This window comes from Patagioenas fasciata, chromosome 8 (genome assembly GCF_037038585.1).
Source record: "Patagioenas fasciata isolate bPatFas1 chromosome 8, bPatFas1.hap1, whole genome shotgun sequence".
Classification (NCBI taxonomy): domain Eukaryota; kingdom Metazoa; phylum Chordata; class Aves; order Columbiformes; family Columbidae; genus Patagioenas; species Patagioenas fasciata.
The window spans coordinates 42,080,399-42,095,424 of NC_092527.1; the positions used below are offsets into that span (position 1 = coordinate 42,080,399).

Sequence of the window (15,026 nt, forward strand, 5' to 3'; positions counted from 1 at the left end):
TTGGAAGCAGGATAAAGTGTTTCAGACTATAAATGTTCACAATTCTACAAAACAATGAGACTGAAATCTTTCTATCTTGGACATCAAAGGAAAAGGTCAGTTTTGCCATTAATTCGCAAAACTCTTCGCTTCCAGGTGGTGGAAGTTGTAAAATCTTATTATACCACATTACGGTAACCTTAGGTTACCCAGTGAAATCTGAAAGGTCTGTAACAACAGAAGGAATCGGGTGTTCCAGGTCGCTCTGTTTAGTGTACAGCTGCACAGAGGCACTGCCTTCCAAACAAAACAGAATGATAAAATGCATCCCTACTTACATGTGAAGGGTATTAACTGCCCTTCCATTTCCTAATTTATTTGCTGCTGGATCAAATAATGGTTATTCTTAAACAATGGATCCCTCAGGGAACCAAACGCCACCATCTCACAAGGTACGGGGTTCAGTGACGGCGCAGCTCGACAGCTGGAGCGGAGATTTCAGGAGCGCTCTGCTCTGCTGGCTCCTGGGCTGCAGGAAAATGTCCCTCTGGGCCTGACAAATAGAGCCCGGTCCCCCAGATGATACCCAAAGGTTTAGCAAAACTCGGACATTAACTTGTCAGTTCACCACGGCTTTAGGGCACCTGCCACTACTAACAAGCAGAGTGACAGATGTACAGTTATGCCATTGATACCAGATAATAATTATTTTGTGTGCTGCTGAAAGCCTGTTGATCATCTAGTTTTTTAACTTGATGCAGACACCCTTACATATTTGATTTATAAAAGAGATTTATTTTCTCTTTTGACAGAAACTGCAGACTTTTCTGCATAACTTATTAAAGCATAGATTGAAAGTGACGTGTTGATTTGTTAGTGGCTTTGAGGATTTCTTTCTGCACCACTTGCCTCCAGCGCTGAAAACAGCCGGTGCAGGAATCCTTCTTCCCCAGCCTTGGCACTCATTCTGATATTATGCATGTTGCATTCAACCAGTAGAAAGGTGAACAGACAGACTGAGCTTGTGCCAACAAGTCACAAGGAGCTGTGCATTGGCAAAATATTTAATCACACTAAAACTGGATGGCGGGCCCTCCCCATGGCTTTATTTTGGCATTGCAAAAGGCACAGTTTTTAAAGGTCAGTTTCCAATTTCCACGTTCTTCTGTTGTTGTTTCTGGTTTTGTGGTTTTGGGGATTTTTTCCCCTGGTAATTCAGTTCCTTTTATTAGTCTGTTATCTAATATTTCAGCACCAGGACTTCTGACCTTTTCTGATTTTTGAAGTCTGTAAATGAGCTGTCCTTACTGCATACGAGTCTCATATGTACACTCTCGTTTAGAAGAGTCCGATTATCAGCGTACAGCTCTTCACTGAATTCACACAGTTTAGCTCTTGCAAGTTGCGAACCCAAGAAAATCTGAAGCAGATTCAATCATATCATCTCGGTTTTGCTCTCTGCTTTACTGACTGTAACAGATACTCATCAATGGGGCGGGAATTGCTAAAAATGCAGCTCAGTTTCTGACTTCTCACAAAGGAATATGAGCAAAAACCTTGATCTTACAGACATTGCAAGTCAGTCTTGTGTAAATAGCAACACAGTTCTCTGCAATGTGATCAAATAGCCACAAGCCACTGTGCCATTGAAAAACATCTCCGTTAAAGCAAGTTTATTTCCTATTATCTGTTAAGGTTGTAGGCAGTTCTAGAAATATGAAGGGATACACAAATGATCTAATTTGGGATCATTGCACCCCGTCACCTCTCATTGCTTACTCATTAGTAGGGTGGGTGATAAAATTACTTGTTGTTGTTCATATTTTAGCGTATCCTTTTATTACTTAGTTTTTTAATCAGTGATCACATGCTTGACAAATATCATATTGATCAAAGATGGTTTGATGATACTTTCCTTAATTTGTCTCATTTTCTGTTGCTAAAGCATTCCCGAAACTCCTTTGCCTGGCATCAGCCCGAGTTCTCATGGAAGTGCATCAGAATGGCCCAACTTCCCCGACACCATCAGCCTGGCGCTGTACCAAGCTGGTGTGGCACACCTCGGTTGGGATATCGAGCCAAATGCTGATATGTAACTAGATGGAAAGAGTTTTCTTTAGCTTACTATTTCCAATTCAACCCAACAGAGTAATGACAATGTAGTTGCCATCTATTTAACCTAAACAACTAATGAGAAGCCAAAAGTCGAACCTGAAGAAGTGTGTGTTGCTCATGGATGACCTCTTGTTTAATTATCTAGGAGAAGGAAGCCTCATTTCCAGCAGTTGCTGTTTAGGGGCTCAAGGGTCTTTGCAATGTCACACTTAGCAAAGCACCTACACCTCAGCACAGCTGTTCAGTCCTCTCTAGGCAGTAAATCCTTCTGCACTGAGACTTCTAAAAGCCAATTCTACTCCAAAATGCAGAAATAAATCTCAATGTAGAAGCACCCCTCAAGATTTTTGCTCCTGATGATGCCAGGCTCCAGCAGCTGGAAAACAGAAGAAATTCTTTTGTTTGTTTTTTAAGTGTATGAGTTTGCTGTAAGATGAGAGAGATTGTCAGAAGGCTCTGACAAAGTTGTCGTGGTCTTTCTTTTCAAGGGCCAAACCTTAGCATTTAGGAGACCACCAGTTCACTTGCTGTTTCCTTGCAGAAATCCTCATCAAACCCTTGTCCTCACCAGTCCCAGTGTCCCAGTTTTCAGGCATTAATATCTTTCCTCTCCCACCCTCTTTCTGACCCTCATTGCCAGTGTCACCCAGCAAGGCTGCACAAGGGGCCAACACCATGGTGGCTGTACTAGTTTTGCTCATCATTTGTCAGATGAGGAGTATCCTTATCAGCAGTACAGTATAACAGGAGAGGATGTTGTGATTCTCCTTTTCATCTTGCCCCCAAATTAGACACTTGTTCATATCTGTCTCCTTGGGATTTCTGCAGGTCTTTAAAGTAGTGAATTATGTGTTTATGGAAATTAGAGACAGAAATAACACATATTTATAGATCATATAATCTATTCTCTAGAAAACAGAAAATAAATTTTCCACTTCTCAGATGTAAAGGAAATACTACAACGCTTGTAGATATTAAGATGACCATTCTCAGATCAAAACGACAGACACTGCAGTATTTTCACCACTGTTATGTGTTTTTTGATGAATGAATATGAACAGAAAGGAAAATCAGAAATTTGGTAATCTAACACCAGCAGTTGTAATTTTCTATAGTTTTGTCATTTACTTGCAAGTAACTTCATATATTTCTTCTATAGCTTTATCGCTCCTTCTTCTCTCAGAGCTCTAGAGATGCTGATGTTCTGCTCAGTGAACTGAAATATCTGCCAGTATAAAACCATCTTCTCATAAAAGCATCGGGAACTGTTATGGTCTATTGTTATGCACACTGGTATTACCCAAGGAAACATCTAGAAGTTTGACGAATACACATTCTTTAGCGACAATGGAAAACAAAACTTCTAAATTAAAAATACGCTATGATGTCTTGGTTTAGTTCGATGATATATTTCATCCTCTAACAAAACTCATGTGCATGACAGGCAGAAAGAATCCTTTAATGAGAAACAAAGGAAATAAATAATATACTTTTTAGATGTCTGGACTCACAAGGCGTCTCCTTGTTTGAAGCCTCAGCTCCTGTCCATGCTGGTTCCACTCCCTGGACACCACCAGGGACCCCACACATCCCAGCAGCCCCCAGCCCGTGGGCACCACCGTACTGCTTCTCCCCTCCAAAAACCAGGCTCTGGAGCTTGTCACAGCAACTGAAGTATGATTTGGACTCTTTGGAAAACTTCATGTTTCATTATTTTGTAGAAATAAATTTTAGGTATTGGTAGAATAAATCATAGAGCCTGTGGCCATGTCAAAGGGAAGCAAGTTGGCCAATGGGTGGCAAATGTGTCACCTTCCGATCCCCAACCCTCGTCCCAAACACACACTGGGAAGGGGATGAGCAGGGACAAGCAAGTCAGGTTAAATGAAAAAACACAAGGAGTTGTCTTGTCTTTTTTCCAAGATCACAGTTTCTTGCTTGAACAAAACCGCCACCTCCTCTGTGACACTGGCAGCACATGGGCCACCTGCTTCTTGCAAGGTGACACCCTACGGCAGCTTCATCGCCAGCAAAGTCATCAGGTGAAGAGCAGCCAAGGCAAGGAGAGCTCCCGTGTGCAAGGCAAGGCTGGGCAGACCTGCTGCGCTCACCTCGCACAGTCTCAGAGAGGAGGAAACTTCGGCAGAAAGGTATGAAAGATGGGGTAGAAAATGGAGCATATTGGGGAAAAGTTTAGTGGGAGTCAGGAGCACATCGACATTTGTTTCAGTAGAAATTGGATTACTCCTTGTGTTTGGATTCTGCTGCCTGTGATAACATAGTACACACTATTTCTATCCTCATTTTGTTCCAGTTCATACATTTCTCAGCTTTTTGGATCATTGAGTTTGATCACGAGTTTAACAACAGTACCATGTGCACTGTAAATGTGAGAACTTTACCAAGCAGATAGCTACAGCGCGGGCTGCTGATACAATGCAAATATGCTTATTACTGTTAGAATTTCCGCCAGGGAAAAGTCCAGACATTATCATTTTGAGAAATGTGCTTTTTGGTTTATTTACAGTGCATGGTTCACTGCTAAAGACTGTTAGGGCTGAAATTGCTAAAGGAACTCAACCTCAAATGTGTTTGAAGACATTCCCCAAATGAAGCAGAGCACACTCGTAATAACAGCAATAATAAGTTCATTGCAAGGCGTCTCTGGAAAACTTGGCTGTACTACAGAAATCATGTGCAGAAGACATTGGCACTCACACTCAGAGCTGATTTAATATCAGCATTTTGTACTTGATGTTGTATTTGACAAAGGATTGTAAGTACAGGCACGTGTCTGTCTGTCCAGCCTGGGTTTTTGGCAAGGACTTGGGGGGAAGGAGCTGCTGGGAAACGTCTGGAAAGGGGTTCGACTGGAAAGCTCTGAAAATAATGTCTGCTCCGTATGTGGAGTGGCAATTATCATATGACCTTTTTTAAGGTGAACTTGAAAAAAACACATGTATCTTAATGTACTGGGAATTAATTTTATTATATATAATGCTGTGGATGTACTTGCAACAATACATTAACAGACCATTAAGGCCCTTTAAGTGGACACAACTCCAAATGCTCAGGTTGGTGACCTGAAATGTTTTCATTTTTAATATGGTTTAAGTCGCTGAAGTACGCTTGAAATGAGGACGTTTATTCGCCTTTGCTTTCACAACAAGTTATTATACTTAACATCAGCCATCTAATCATGGAAGGAGACAGAAATAGCCTATTAGAAATCAGGCAGCTGAAACAGAGTTTACAAACAAACAAGCTGCAGACCACAAACCCACATGCTAATGGCTAATGCAGACCAGCACCATTTTTTCTGGTGGACTGAGAGTACCTGGAAGGACACTCAGTTAATGCTGAGGATTTAAATTCCTTGTCTGCCATCAGCACAATTAGTGGGATTAAGCCCTCAGCCCTGTGTTTGCTCAGATTAATGGCCACGGGCTCCTGGAGCAGAAGCTGCTCTGGCACACGCAGAGGGAGATGGAGCATTGGGCAGTGACACTGGGTTTTGGAGACACCTGACATGTAAGAGCAAAGCTGGACTGAAAGAGAGGAGATTGAGATTAGATATGAGGAAGGAACTGTTGCTGCTGAGGGTGGTGAGAGCCTGGGCAGGTACCCAGAGAGGTGGTGGATGAACCATCCCTGGAGACATCCCAGGCCAGGCTGGACGGGGCTCTGAGCAACCTGAGCTGGTGAAGATGTCCCTGTCATGGCAGGGGTGGCACTGGGGGAGCTGGGAAGGTCCCTTCCAACACAAACCATTACGTGATTCTATGGTTCTATGACTCTATAATTCTGTGATTCTACAACTGATAACGGATGACATTTGCTCTTTCCAGCTTCTCCAGGAGCCCTGATAAATCCTTGTGCTGAGGATTAACTCTAATGTGTAGAGGACATGGAAGAAGAGGGAAGCAAGACCAATGATTATTAATATTTTTACCAGGACCATCATGGTTGCACCTGCTTCAACCTGTGTTTATTTCCCTGATATGTCTGGCCTTCAAAAAACCAAAACAAAAAACCCACCGCAGATAAGCACCAGGAAGATGAAGAGCTGTTACATATGAAAAGCTATTTGGGTCATTGGTGCATAGGAGGAACCAGCAGCAGCCCTTATGAAAACCTGGTAGATTTTTTTTCTGACAGTGCTATCAACCACTCTCTTCATTTGAAATGCAGGTGATAACACGATCCAAAATGCAAGAAACTAAACACCTGAGGTCTCAATTTTTCACATGCACCCATATGAACATGAGCAGAAAAGGGACATATGTCCCCAGGCACATACTCCAGACCTTTGCTGAACTCTGATGTGTTTTCTGTGGGACTGTAGATACATGAAACTGTGCCTGCTGTTTGCTAACACTGAGATGGGAATGTTAAACCCACTGTCTCAGCACAGCACTGGTGATGGGCATGGACTGAACCGTCCCTGTGTGTGAGACGGTTGCCTTGCACAAAGCCTCCAGAACTGTCCCAGCAAGGGGTATGGTCGGTGATATTAATGAATCTGACCTGTGCATCAGAGCTATTGTGTGTGAACTGCTTTCTGTAGTGATGTCCTTGCAACAGTCAGGTTTGCTGTTATGCTATTATCTCAGGTTCTATTGAATGCATATTATAGAGTTTATTCAGTGAAAGGAATTTTCTAATACAATAGCTAGTGTGGGTTTTTTTTTGTTTTTTTCCCTTTTCATTTTTGTTATTGTTGTTTATATATATATATATACACACCTATATATATATATATATAAAAGCAGCTGCAGCTGTTTGGCAGCTTATTTTTTTGCTTTATGGAAATGACAAGAATGATCCCAGTTACAATTTCTTTAATGTAAAGAAAAGTTAATAGAAATTTTAGAAGCAATATCAGCTTAAGGGAATTGGAGCTCATGACCTTTGCATTGTAATGAAAGTAGTTTGTCTGCCAGCCTTTCCTGCCCATACATGGGGACATTCAGTTGTTGGCACCAGGAGAACAGTTTTGGAAGAATTCAGAAAGGTCTGTTCCACCTTGTTTGTTTGTCCATTAGGTACATATGGAGTTGCGCGCATGTGTCCTGAGTATCAGTCACAGTAGCAAGGTGTATATATAGAAAGATGCAGACTTAATACATGAAATTAACTACAAAATATTTGGGAAATAGACCTGATTTAGGGCATTTTGCTCTGTTTTGAAGCGAGCCCTGTCCTTGGCAGCACAGGGGAGAGATGGGCGTCACGGCAGAGTTTCAGTGCCCAGGATACTCTGGGACAGCATCAGCGTTTGCTTCTCCTCCCAGGCAGTAGCCAACCCCACCACCTGGTCCTTTCCCAGTGCTTGTGTTGCCCATCCCTGGGTTTGCACAGTGCCGACCTTGCATATCATAGAATCATAGAATCATTTTGGTTGGAAGAGGCATTGAAGATCATGGAGTCCAACCATAACCCACTCCTGGCGCTGCCCCATGTCCTGAGAACCTCATGTCCATCTGTCCAGCCCTCCAGGGATGGTGACTCCAGCCCTGCCCTGGGCAGCCTGTTCCAATGCCCCACAGCCCTTTCCAGGAACAATTTTTTCCTAATATCCGGTCTAAACCTACCCTGGTGCAACTTGAGGCCATTTCCTCTCATCCTGTCACTTGTTACTTGGGAGAAGAGCCCAAACACCCTTGGCCTCAACCTCCTTTCCGGTGGTTGTAGACAGTGAGAATATTTCCCCTCCTTTTTCTCCAGTCTGAACCCCCCCTCCACATGCCTCAGCCAGTCCTCATTAGACTTGTTCTCCAAACTCCTCACTAGTGTGTGTTGCAAATATCAGCCAAAATTTCTGTAGTCCCCTGTCCATATTCACAAGCTCTCCCCGGGCTTGCTCTGGGCTGCTGAGCTTCCATGCGGAGCTCCCAACAGCTCCTGGAGCACCAGCCCTTGCCCAAGTCCATCCTGCCTGCAACTCAGCAGCTTGTTGCTGTTATCACCAGGTCATTCCAGAGCATAAAACCCTTGCCCAAGGAACATTGTTGCAGCTGCTGAAGTGGTTTGGTCCCTCCTGGGACTTCTCCGCTGAACAATAATACACAACGGTGAAGTGATGTGATGAGATTTCTTTGCAGCCTGTATCATGGTGACAGTGACAGCAGCTTTCAGCCTTGACACCGTATTGGTTTTCTATTAAAGCACTGGAAAATGGGAAGCTGATTTCAAAAGCCTTCACAGCGTCCCCAGCAATGCACAGAGAAAGGGAATGTTGTCAAACACCTCTGTGTGCTAAACACCTATCAGGGTGTTGCACAGGACAACTTTCCCTCATTCTCAGTAAATATTATGAAACACGTTTAGCTTGGCAGAAACATGAAATTCACTTAGAAGAAGGAGAATTGTTATAGTAGATGCAGTAAATAGAGTTTTATACTCTCTTTTTGTTCCACGACTATACATAAAGAAGCCAATTTCAAGACTGAAAAAGGAGATTTGGACACCATGATCAAAATGGAAACGAGCTGGGGATAGATAGTTTCCGAAAGAGATCAGACCTGGAAGAAAAGCACCTCTGAAGGCAGCGCAGGTGAGCGCTGGGCAGCGCTGGGCTGGGGGAGAACTGCGGTCGGTGGGTTTCTATTGTAACAAGGGACCGGGCACAGCTCTGCTGGGATTGCCACAGACACTGGTGGCTCCTGCTTTGGGGTACAGGGGGACTGGAGGATCCAAGGAGATCTGTCCTTGCCCCACTCTTCTTATCACTGGGCATTTGGCACCTGCAAATAGTGTCACAAGAGGCAATAGCACTCTTAAGTATGAATGTGGTGTAGGTGTGAGATCAAAATACTATATTCTCTGACATTCACTTCATTGTTTGAGATGAGAATTACTCTTTTTGGCCAGATACTTGTCCTTGCCCTGTGCACCTCATAACCGCTCAGACACCTCGCCTGGCCCAGGGCGTTGTCTTCCACTGAGCTCAGAGCAGTGCAATAAACTGATTTTCACTTGATTCCGTGGGTAAATAGCTTGCACTGTACCTTACCCTCACTGTGCTATGTACATTGTTAAGTATTTCCTACTCTACTATCACTGTAACCAATACATTTTACAAAAAAAAAAAAAAAAGGCATACTCTTTAGGATGAATATGTTTGGGGGTTTTTTTTGAACTCTGGAAATATACTAAATATACTAAATAAAGTATTTTATGCATAGTTGCCTGTTAGAAATGGGTGAAAGGAGTGGTTTCAAAATGGAGAAATTCTACACAACACAACGCCATGATTTCCATTTTCCCCACAGGCTGGGGTTGGGTTTGGCTGAATGCAGTGCCAAAGGTTACAGAAAACAGGTTGTGGGGCCAAATCAGCGATGACAATTTCAGACAAAATTCCATGGCCAGAACACTTCCCGCAGCCCTGTTTGCAGGTCTGCCCAGTGTTCAGAGACACGCTGGTTCCTGGCCACCGGGAACTCAAAACACAAACACAATGGCACCCACTGCCTTGGAAATGCCATGGGAGAGCCCGAGAAGCTTTAGGTTGTATTTGTTCACCTTCAGCTGTCCCAAGAGGGCTGTTCCAATTGCTGTGGGCTTTGTCACACACCCTGGACACCTGGCCTTATTTATGAGCCCCCCTTTTTTAACATTATGAGGCTTCAACCTTACACATCATAAAGTTCAAATTAAAACATGTCCCTCTCAGCTTTCACATGGTGTGTGCGAACGTTGTAAAGTGCAGTGGGAGATGAGCAGTGGCAACACACTGTGTTCTGCATCACGGTTGATGGTAACCCACAGTGTATCCTGACAGGTTTTATCTACCATTGTACATTTCACATTTTGAAGATCATCCTTTAATGTTCCTTCACACTATGTTAGTTTAGATTAGGATCTACAGAAACATTAAAACCATTTGATGTCTATATGCTCTTGACATGCCATGACACAACAGAAAATCTTTCAACTTGTGGTGGTAGAATTTGAGACAACTCACCTTCAACGAGAGCTGGTCCACATCTCAAAGCCCAGGACTCCACTTCTCTCCCTTTCTCCTGCTTTCACTGCTGAGAAGGGAGCACAGACACGACGCTGCCGAAATCTTGTCCTATTTGGGCTCGTCTTGGAGCGAAGGAATAGATGCAGTGGGTTGTAAGGTTGTAAACTAGTGTCTTCATGGAGAATATCCTGCTCAGTGCCTCGTTCGTGCTGTCTGGGCTTCACCACGAGCAGTGGGGATGCTGAGGGTGGCAGGATGGCAACACAACTGTCCCTGAAGAGAGGCAGTTTCTAAAGCACACCAAGTATTAAAGGCGAAAAATGAATCCCACCAGTATTCCCATGGGGAATTGCCCTCCTAGAGATGAAAAATGCCCAGCTTGGTAACACACCCCTGGCAGTTACTATGAGCTGCTGATGGGGAGGACGAGGATGCTCCCGTCGTGTGTATCTTCCCAGCACATTGAAAATGCCACTAAGCACCTTCAGTTCCATGGTGAATGTACTTAGAGGGTGGGTTCTGTGGCCATGGCCATTGGTGTCTGACCTGTGCCACACAGCAGCGCATGGGTGCCGATAGCAGGTGGCAGTGCTGGGACAGGAACTGCCATCGCAGACGCACGTATTGTTACTTCAAGCGAACCTCTTTAGTTTAGAAATAGAGGAGAAATGGAGATGTTTACAAAAGCTGGGGGACAAAAGACTTTTCACCTTGCAAGAAAGGGATGAATATTGAAGGAGAAGAGGAGACGGATTGGGAGGTCATTTGTGAAGGTTAGGATGGTTTTCTCTTCCCTTTTGTTTCTCCCCCAATCATTTCAATGAGAATTGCACAGAATAATAATCTACTTGTTTTGTCTGTGTGATAATTGCGTTGATAATTTAGTATGATTTAAATAATCAAATTCAGAGTGTTTTGTATGTCAGAGTCTGAGAAAGGCTTTTCTTTAATCTGCAAAGATGCATATTAATGATGCCATTCTATATAGCTAAAGAAATTACAGGAGCATTGTCTGCTTCGAACAAGTCATCCATTGCCTGCTTTAAAAAAAAAAAATGAAACAGTCAAAACACAAGATGATTGATTTGTACTTTCAAAGTTCACGTCCTCTCACTTTGGTAATGGATTTCTTTATCTATCAACAGCTATCCTTGTTTTTTAATGTCCGTCCAGCACAACTGATACTCAAGTTTAAGTGCTGTGTCAAGCAAATTCATGCCTTGGATGTTTTTCTGTCATTTCCAACTCACGTTTTGCTCTTGCTGCCACAGCACAACAGGTTTTCAGTGTGGTAACCGTGTGTCTCCCGCTGCACAGAAGACGGCAGGAGTTTTGGTCAAGGTATTTATAAAGAAATTGTTGCCCCTGAGGGTGGTGAGAGCCTGGGCAGATACCCAGAGAGTGGTGGATCCATCCCTGGAGACATCCCAGGCCAGGCTGGACGGGGCTCTGAGCAACCTGAGCTGGTGAAGATGTCCCTGTCATGGCAGGGGTGGCACTGGGGGAGCTGGGAAGGTCCCTTCAACCCAAACCATCTGTGATTCTGTAATTGTGTGTTCACATGAACAGGTCATGAGAGACCTCATTGCAGTGCACAATCCATGATAAGAAACAGCTCAGATTTTGTGTTGGATTTGAACATTTGCTGGATCAAGACTTAACTTATTTATTGTACAAGATTACAAAAAATACCATGAAAAGCATCTTCATGAAATGGTATTTGCCATTAAGGGATAAGAAAAAGGTTATTCTAGAAGCATGAATATTAACATACCATGGGTCAAATACCTGTAATTCTGTTGAGTTTAAAATTTAATCTGTTCTATATTACCATGCATTAATGCTGCAATGCAGTTGTTGAAGGAGGTATCCACAGGATACCAACTGACATACACAGGTGAAAGAGAATTTCCTAGCAGCAGAGCCAGCTGTTCTGTGCTTCGTTACGCTGCTGTGGCATTGCTGTTTTCAGATCCACAGCGTAAGGTGGGGGAAATGTCAGGATAAATGCAAAACCAAAATTATTTTCCATGGAAGCTGGCTGATATTTGAGTATTAAAATAGGGTACTGAAATCAGTTGAACCACCACAGACGATGGTGTCATGTGGAAGAACAGACAGTAGAACCCAGTTGAGAAAACCAGATGTAAGAGCTGGGTGGATTGTTTAATGCAAATTCCTTAGTTAGCTATTTTTGATTCTTTTGTTCACAAATTGTCTTGAAGTAGCTCATGAATTTTCTCTGTTACATGTGCTTCAGTCTCTATACCAGTTTCGTAGGCGGTTTGTTTTCTGTTTCCGAGAGTTTGCTGCCTCCTGGATCTGGCAGGCTCCTCATGGCTGGTTGTCTTCCCATCCATTGGAAGGGTCCTAAATTTAGGTTTTCCGCATGAACAGTTTTAGATACACCTCCAAAATGTACTCACCATTATTGTTATTCAATATTTGCATATACCAGTGCTCGTAGGAATGAGATTAGAATTCAAATAACAGAAACAGAATTAGAACATGATTTCACAGGAATGGATAATTTATGCACTGATAGAAAGCTGTGCAGTGTAACTGAAATGACAGCAGGAAGGGGGTGAATACGTGATTTATTCTCCATGAACATATCACTGTTTGTGTATGTGTTATTGAGCTGAGCATGGCAAAGCTTTGGCCAGTTGCTTGCCTTTGTATACAATTGCTTTGCAAACTGGAAGCAGGATTTGTCTGGTTTGGTTGGTTCATAACTCAAGGAGTGCTGGAACACGGGCGGTCTCACCTGTGCCTTTCTTCTTGCTTCCTTCCTTTCTTTATTTCTTTATTTTCCTTCCTTCCTTTCTGTCAGAGCCTCAGTAGAAAAGAACACAAAACGTATAGCATAGAGCAAAGGCTCATTTGTAGCTCTGGCCAAGCAGTCTATTGTCATTGTACTAGATTTATAGTTAAACTGATGCTTAATCCCTGGAGAATTGAGTCTGTTTGCTGTGAAGTCTGAACTCATGCAGAGCAATTCCAAAGTGTGCAGTTCAGGGAGGGCGTTTTTAGCTCTTTTTTTTAATTATTCTTTATGGAGAAATATGTCTGGAGAAATATTTCTAAAATATGTTGGCAGTTGAAATGAAAATAATTAGATTTTTTTGGTTCCATTTTATCTGAAGCAATTGCTGACTTCATTACTGACCGCAGCTTTTACCAGCGGCTGTGGTGAGGTACAGCGTCTCCATCTTTTCAGAATGAGTCACTCATCAGAGATGTGCTTTTAATGAGGGAAAGACACCCCAACGGTAAATACCTTGCAGTGTTTAGATTGAATTGTTGTGTATATTTAAAAGTATTGAGGGTATAATTAAAAACAAAAGCAAAAGGTTTAAAACACACAGTCAAGCTGTGGCATCCGCTAATATGACTAAAACAGGTGGGCTTTTTTTTCTAAATCACCCACATTTATTATAATATGCCTTTCATATATAATATATTTCAAATATAAAGTAATACTTTATATTGGTTCCTGAGGTCTGTCATTTTGTCCACCAGCTCTGTCCCATGAGCTACATTTTGCCTGGTTCAGGAAAAGCACCGAAGTAAATCAGGATTAATACGTTACTTTTTAACATATTAGCGATGTTTAACAGCCCAAGGCTGCGGCTGAAAGCCCAGAGGGAGGCAAATCTCCTGGATGGGAGGAGAACATTGAGTTTAATCCCTGCTTTGCAACAGCACCAATAGTTGGTTTTGTAATTCTCCTCTTGCAGGAAGAAAAAAGCCCCTGGGAAGATGCAGCCGGGGCAGCCGGTGCTTTCCAAGGCACCAGACGCCATCCCTGAGCAGCAGAAGTGCTTGTGAATAGCCTGGGGTATTTGTTTGAATTTGAAATGCAAAGTTTGGCAGATAAACGTCTGACTGTCCCGAGCAGTTACCGACTTTATCCTGGATGTGGAGCTGGCTTCTAAGTTGGTAAAAGGCCCAAATGCTACACAACACTCAAAATAACAGCAATAATGGTGCACGAGCAACCTGTGACTCCTACTGAATTGGTATTTTCATGAAAATGTCACTGTTTTGCAGGCTGGCGTCCAGCTACTGCTTGAGATATGGCATTGAGGGTCCAGCCCCAGCGTGCCAACATGCAACAGAGATGGAGATACAAACTGGTAGGTTTTATTTGGAAAAAACGTGTTTTGAAGCTGTGTTCTAAGGTGGAAATCTGGGTGATTTGTGTGGAGTTTGCACCGAAGGGAGAGCTGCTCCTCGGGCTGGCTGGGGTGCGCCGGGATACCCAGCTCCATCGGGACCAGCTCGGGCAGGGATGCGCTCACAGGCTCATATGGGAGTATTCACATCTGAGATGGGAAATTGCACAGGAACATTCCCCAAAACCCACTCATTCCACTACAGACTTTAATGAAAGAAATGCTGAATCGATCCTTGTCACTTTAGGGAAAAAAGAATTCATTTCCAGAAATTTCTTGTTATGGCCACTGAGACTTGTTCTCTAAGCAAGTTCAGTGATGCTCAAATAAGCTCAGCTTCATCCTTCGCTTAAAAATGCTCTGGTAAAATTGGAGATTGTAAAGAAAAAAGTCCTTATGGTGCCAGCAATTGGAGTAAAAGGTTGAAGTGCTGTAATCTGTCAATAATAACATAGATTGCTGGGGTTTTTTTTCCTGTTGTCTTGATGTCAAAGCAAATCTTATCTTCCTTTAACTAATTAATTATGGGTTCAGGACTGAAAGCTTTCATGCAATAAAGTAACATCAAGTCAGGCTGTTTTTTCTGACACTGCTTTATAAAGCGCCGGAGGCTGAGGGCACTGGGAGAGGTGTCGTTTCTCATCAGTTGTATGTGCATCACTAATCCCTCGTTTACCTGGGCTCCTCCAGAGATTAATTGTGGTCGTGGGTGTAGATGAAGGAACTGGCTCCAGCTGACACTGTCCGTCATCAGATATTAAACCGAACTGCCTGGAAACGTT

The 15,026-nt window shown here is 43.0% G+C and overlaps 1 long non-coding RNA gene across 1 annotated transcript; it reads left to right on the forward strand.

Annotated features, from left to right (window-relative positions):
• The first annotated feature begins 13 nt into the window (after window positions 1-13).
• On the forward strand, window positions 14-6,780 carry LOC139828517 (uncharacterized). Its single transcript, XR_011740199.1, has 3 exons — window positions 14-95; window positions 4,018-4,244; window positions 5,943-6,780. It is a non-coding gene; the product is annotated as an uncharacterized lncRNA (long non-coding RNA).
• Window positions 6,781-15,026: the final 8,246 nt, after the last annotated feature.